The 5,737-nt window shown below is 44.1% G+C and overlaps 1 long non-coding RNA gene across 1 annotated transcript; it reads right to left on the bottom strand.

Moving 5' to 3' along the window:
• Positions 1-4,126: 4,126 nt before the first annotated feature.
• Positions 4,127-5,737, bottom strand: LOC103654638 (uncharacterized). The gene is made up of 2 exons (XR_566230.2): positions 5,077-5,737; positions 4,127-4,486 (listed from the first exon to the last, which is right to left on the bottom strand). It is a non-coding gene; the product is annotated as an uncharacterized lncRNA (long non-coding RNA).

Consider the following 5,737-nt stretch of genomic DNA (forward strand, 5'->3'; position numbering starts at 1 on the left):
ACCATGCACCGTCGCAATGGATAGTCCAGACCTTTTCTGTGGATGGGTCCGGCTGTGTTACTGGCCCAGTCCAGTCGACGACGAAGTCTGCCAGGACTTGCGACTTGATAGCTGTCCTGGGCTCGAAGCTGATGTGGTAGCCGGAGAGTTCGGCTGCCCACTTGGCAATCCTCACTGATGCCTCCGGGTTCCTGAATAGTTCGCCGAGCCCCCTGTCTGAGGTGACTCGGACCTTAAATGCTTCAAAATAATGGCGCAGCTTGCGCGAGGACATAACAACTGCGTAGGCAATCTTCTCCAGCTCTGTCATGTTGCATTTGGACGGTGTCAGGACTTCGGAGACATAGTAGACAGGGCACTGTCTGACTGCGCCCTCGACTGTCTGCTCCTGTACCAGTGCCGCGCTGACCGCGTGCGGCGAAGCCGCGACATAGAGCAACAAGGGGAGCGAGGAGTCGGGGCTTGTGAGGATGGCCAGCTCCGACAGGTACTGCTTTAGTGAGGCGAAGGCCGCTGCTTGCTCCGGTCCCCAAGCGAAGTCCTTCGCGCCGCGGAGTGTTTTGAGGAAGGGGAGGCTTCGCTCGGCGGACTTGGAGATGAATCTGTTGAGAGCGGCCATCCTGCCTGTCAGGCGCTGGACGTCCCTGGCGGACTGCGGAGGCGACATATCGACGATGGCCTGGATCTTGGTTGGGTTGGCCTCTATGCCGCGGCGGGACACCAGGTAGCCCAATATCTTGCCCTGGCGAACACCGAAAACGCACTTTTCCGGGTTTAGGCGGAGTCGTGCATCTCGCATGTTCGCGAATGTCTCTGCCAGGTCGGCGAGATGGTCCTCCTAGGCCAACAAGGGTGAACAGTGGTGAAAACAGGGTTACGTGCACGGGGGCAATAGCTCTGTTAATCTAGCCTCTCACGGGCACTGTGCGGGGGTATTTATAGGTATCTGAGTGCCCAGCATCTTGTGTTAAGGACGCATGTGCCCTCAGACACCTATTTTATCCCCAGAATATTCCCATAAAGCAGGGTTACAAGCTGTAATTACAAGTATTCCTTTACAAGTTAGGCCCGTAATACAGAGGCGGCCACGCGGGGCCCGTTACAATGGGCCCGATCACTCGTGGGCCTTGGGTTTGAACGAGGACGCGCCGTGGGAGGACGTCGCCGCAGGCCTTCGTCAAAGAGCCGAGTCCTGCGAAGGGTGTCCCTGCCCGCTTTGTCTCTGTCGGAACAGCGGCTGCAGCGAAGGCCTCGAGCGAAGGGTGGCGTCTATGCCTTCGCCCCAACACATTGTATGTGTATTCCAATCACTATAACCAAAAAGGATGTGTAGATGGAAAAGGGATTTATTCTACCAAGTCAGATTGTGAGTGGCCCTCATTGTTATGAAAGTTGATTGTATAACTTTTGTCTTTCTATTATTCTGAACATGTTGGGAAAATTGCAGAGATATGTAAAATATTTCGAGCACATCTTAACTTACTTCAATGGTGAAAATCAACCACCTAGGAGGTATTTATACCTTTTCAACAATGGTGTCAAAATCATATGCATGTGTATTTTTTAACCGTAACTCTGAATTTAGTGATTCTCGAACCTACGACCTCGTAGCAGCGCATAGAATATTCTTAAGTTGTTTGTTCTCATGTTTGATGTAATGTTATTTTTATGTAATCCTTGTCCATTTGTATGTATTGCTACGAATAGAAGTGAGGTCACGAGTCACTTGAAGACCAAGTTGGTGAAGCACCTGGGAATCTCGAGTCTAAGGCAAGTTATACCCTTGATCACTTTTCTCTACCTAATAATGTTCCTATTAATCACTGTGACATGCTTAGGTTAATTTGATTGGACCTAATAGGCTTCCCTAGCATTGTTTATCCCACACCTTGCAGACAAAAGAACTATTGGGTAGTTTTGCTATTATTCTACCTGGTTTTAGGAAAGTAATGTTATATTATGTTCATGTTCCAATTTTGTTGTTGTTGATTATTGTTCATGATAAGATCATTATGTTAATTGGAACATGGAGAACCACCCGGGAAAACAATGCTACCACAAGGGTGGTATGGGACGCCCTTGGCTGACTAATTAGGAAAGCTAGTGGAGGACTACCTTACCCGAAAGGGGCAAGAGCGGTAGAGGAGCTACGTATAGGGAGGTTCTCGGGTCGATCATACTGCGATGGCTTTTCGAACAAGGGATTCCTATATTGCCCTTCTCAGAAACCGTAGCGGGTTTTATGAAGCTAGTGGAACTTTGTAAAGGCCTCATAGTGGATCCCTAGCCATTCACCTCGAAAGTGTCTAAGGGCCATGCAAACCCTGGCTAGACGGGATACACGACTTGTGGGTAAAGATGCGTAACCTCTGCAGAGTGTAAAACTGGTATATCAGCCATGCTCACGGTCATGAGCGGCTCGGACACTCACATGATTAATTTATGGAATTACACTTAATTTGTCATTTGCATTGCATTGTGGGTGTTGTTATTAATTGTGATCTCTTATTTAATTGGGTTGGTATCTACTTACACTTAGTAACTGCTAATAAAATTTTGACCAACTTTAAAAGCAATGCTCCGCTTTAACCATCTCCTTTGGTAAACCTTACACTTTACATGAGCTCCCACCTTTGGTGAGTTCATGCACATTATTCCCCACAACTTGTTAAGCGATGAACGTATGTAAGCTCACCCTTGCCATACTCACATCCCCCTAGGTCAAGAACAGGTACCGCAGGAAGAGGCGCGTGAAGGATGTTGTGACGAGTTTGTGAGTGGTCTAGGCCATCGTCTCCTAGTCAACTTTGGGTTGCTGGATCGTTGTCTTCGTATGATGTAATTATTTAATTATTTTGTACAGAACTCCATTATATATTAATGATGTGACATCCGTTTCTGTACCATTAGTCATCATATGTGTGAGACTTGATCCTAGCACAGATTTGAATCGTGCCCGGGTTTGGCCCCCTAAAACCCGAGTGTGACAATTTTCCTTGACTGTTAAGTTGGTTGTAGAAACCTACATGGTTTAATGAGATCAATCATAGTATCTAAAAATGTATCTTAAATAGTGGAACAATCGACAAATTTATAGTTTTGAACAATGCAAATGTATGCATTTTAGGAGAATTAATTTAAGTTACAAAGTAGAAAAAGGCAGGTTTAATAGAAGCATGTGGTTATTCTATACTTTTTTTGTTACTTTGAGCACAAAAAACTGCTATAACCTCAATCATAAAGGTATGGAAAGACTATATACCAATTTAAAAGAAGGTAAAAAACTAAAAACACATGCTACTTAACATATGTTAAGAACTACATATACACATTTCAAAATTTAAGTATTCAGGATGGCAGAAATATGAAACTAAAACCGCTAGAAAGTTCAAATGATCCACTGTCTTACCTTGAACTTTGGTATGTTTCTCCTTATACCACATTCAAATTAAATCAGTGGTATAAAGGTCAAAATAGGACTCTCTATGTCAACCAAAAATTTGTGCAACATCCAAAGCTATTTTATTACGAATGGCATATGTCTGAAGTGCTGAACTAAGCGAAGACAGTAGAACAACAAAGAGAGAATCCAATCTAAGTTGATATTCTGTAATAACTCTAGAGAGCACCAATTGAGTTATTACAGGATCGCAACTCACTGAGCTGACCACGTCCGCTCATGACATGCCCTAGTAGCCGCCAGCTGCTTCCGGTAGCACAATAAAATTTTCTTTACTATTAAGTTGGTTATAGAAACCTACATAGTTTAATGGGAGGATAGCATCTGAAAATGTATCCTAAATAAGGAAACAATCGACAAATTTCTAGTTTTGAGCAGTGTAGTAGTGTGGATTACAGTGGTGTCAAAGAGGAGTTATCTCGTTTGATCTACTCGACCATTTATAGCTGAACTACCTTTTCCCCAAAAAGGTAAATAAACGTCCGCTTATGACATGTCCTAGTAGCCGCCAGCTGCTTCTGGTAGCACCATAAAATTTTCTTTACTGTTAAGTTGGTTATAGAAACCTACATAGTTTAATGGGAGGATAGCATCTGAAAATGTATCCTAAATAGGGAAAAATCGACAAATTTCTAGTTTTGAGGAGTGCAGTAGTGTGGATTACGGTGGTGTAAAAGAGGAGTTATCTTGTTTGATCTGCTCGACCATTTATAGTTGAACTACCTTCTTCCCAAAAAGGTAAATAAGACGAAACATAAACACACATACATAGCAGAAAAGAATCTCAATTGAGAAAACTAATAAAAACTATACTTTTAGTAAAGAACTTACATGCTTTTTTCTTTCTTTTCTGCTAGCTAAGGCACCGTCATCCTTTACTTGAGATGTCGACATTGAAATAACTAGAAGGCAGCTACTAAGGCTGTTTTTGTAAGATTTGTAAGAGGTGTATAGTATCATCAGTTCGGTAGAACTGAGCAGTGTGAGCGACCTAGTCATGTTCAATACAGATTCAGATTGTATAGCCTGCTACAAATAGTAGATTCATGATCAATATCTTATAATTTAAAAAGGAAAGTAACATAACAATAAGCACACAGTACTAAACATATTTATGTTGAGCTCAAGTTTCATTATTTGCATACCACATAAATATGTTAGAAGGATACAAGAGCATGTAGTGTTTGGAAAAATTGCCATGCACGAAGTATGGAATGTGTTTATTAATTGTAAAATAGTCTACACATAATTGTCGGCAAATCACTGTGTATGTAGATATATAAATGTACATGTAGGTTTAATTGGTGCAAGAACTGATGTGCATATTCACAGGAAAGAAGCACAATCACAATTACCATATATTTAGAATATAGCACGACACGTAGAGAAATAACATAAGGCAACGCTTATTGAAATAAATTTTTGGTAAATGCGTTCGGGCTCACAAAAAAGTGACAATAAAACTACGATCCTAAACCTGAACATGAACAACAGCGAACAAATACAACAGCACAATCCACAAATCCTCAAATATGCGCTCGAATCAGACACCTTCCTGCAACAATTGAAGAAACGAAGCTAATACAAATCCTGGACAGGGAGATGAGAGTATGAACCTAGTAGTCATGTATCTGAAGTAGCTGCAATCCCCAGATAAGGATCCGGGAGCGAAGCGACAATGTTCACGCGCGACCACGCAAGGGAGCTGCATGGTACGGAGGTCAGCCAGGAGCCAACATGTAATGTGGCCATTGGGGAAGGGTAGCGAGGTGGGACCACATCGCATCTTAGAACTCTCGCTTGACGCCAGGGAAGGACCTGGTCACATTGACGAAAGGGTTCCATAGCTGCAGGTGGAGGTGCTTGCCGCTACAGCGCTTGATATCGAGCTCTTCGGGTGCGACGCGAGACCAGATCCCATCTCAGAACTCCGGCTTGACGCCACGGAAGGGCACTCTGACGAAGGGGTTCATTAATTGTGGGTCGAGGTGCTCGCCGCAGCGGCGCTTGATGTCGAGCCCCGGGTGGTACCAATCTGTCGAGGCAAAGAACTCCAGGAGACCCTGCAGCAGCCGGCAAGGTAGAGCGCGGAGATAGACCTGTAGAGGTCCCCGTGGAGGTCTTCGATGGCGAGGAGATTGGAGGAAGGTGGTCAGATTGTAGGGGGAGGAGGGCGATGGGGAAGGATGGGGGGCAAGGAAGGGAAGGAGATGCTTGACATGGCAAAGTCTAGGAAAGCGTCGAGGGTTCATTTTCATTCTGGAAACCTTCTGTGGT

The sequence above is a fragment of the Zea mays genome, chromosome 4, assembly GCF_902167145.1.
Source record: "Zea mays cultivar B73 chromosome 4, Zm-B73-REFERENCE-NAM-5.0, whole genome shotgun sequence".
Taxonomy (NCBI): Eukaryota; Viridiplantae; Streptophyta; class Magnoliopsida; order Poales; family Poaceae; genus Zea; species Zea mays.